Source organism: Merops nubicus, unplaced genomic scaffold (assembly GCF_000691845.1).
Source record: "Merops nubicus isolate BGI_N331 unplaced genomic scaffold, ASM69184v1 scaffold14504, whole genome shotgun sequence".
Classification (NCBI taxonomy): Eukaryota; Metazoa; Chordata; class Aves; order Coraciiformes; family Meropidae; genus Merops; species Merops nubicus.
The window spans coordinates 13,538-13,740 of record NW_008604981.1 but is presented as its reverse complement, the minus strand read 5'-3'; the positions used below and the strand labels follow the sequence as shown (position 1 = coordinate 13,740).

The following is a 203-nucleotide window of genomic DNA, read 5'->3' as shown; positions in this document are numbered from 1 at the left end:
GAGGCTCAACCAGCTCATCACACATGTCACGAGCTGGTTGAGCCTCGGCTCCTAACATGGGTGAGGGCTGAGGCTCATCCAGCTCATCACACGAGTGAGGGGCTGGGGCCCAGCCAGCTCATCACACGGGTGGGGGCTGAGGCTCATCCAGCTCGTCACACATGTTAGGAGCTGAGGCTCAACCAGCTCATGGAACAGGTGAG

General features: G+C 60.1%; 1 protein-coding gene across 1 annotated transcript in view; it reads right to left on the bottom strand.

Annotated features, from left to right (window-relative positions):
• Positions 1–203, bottom strand: part of LOC103771884 (striatin-interacting protein 2-like) — a gene marked incomplete at both ends in the record, with an annotated part of 13,697 nt that overhangs the window by 256 nt on the left and 13,238 nt on the right. The gene's annotated exons all lie outside the window — the stretch shown is intronic.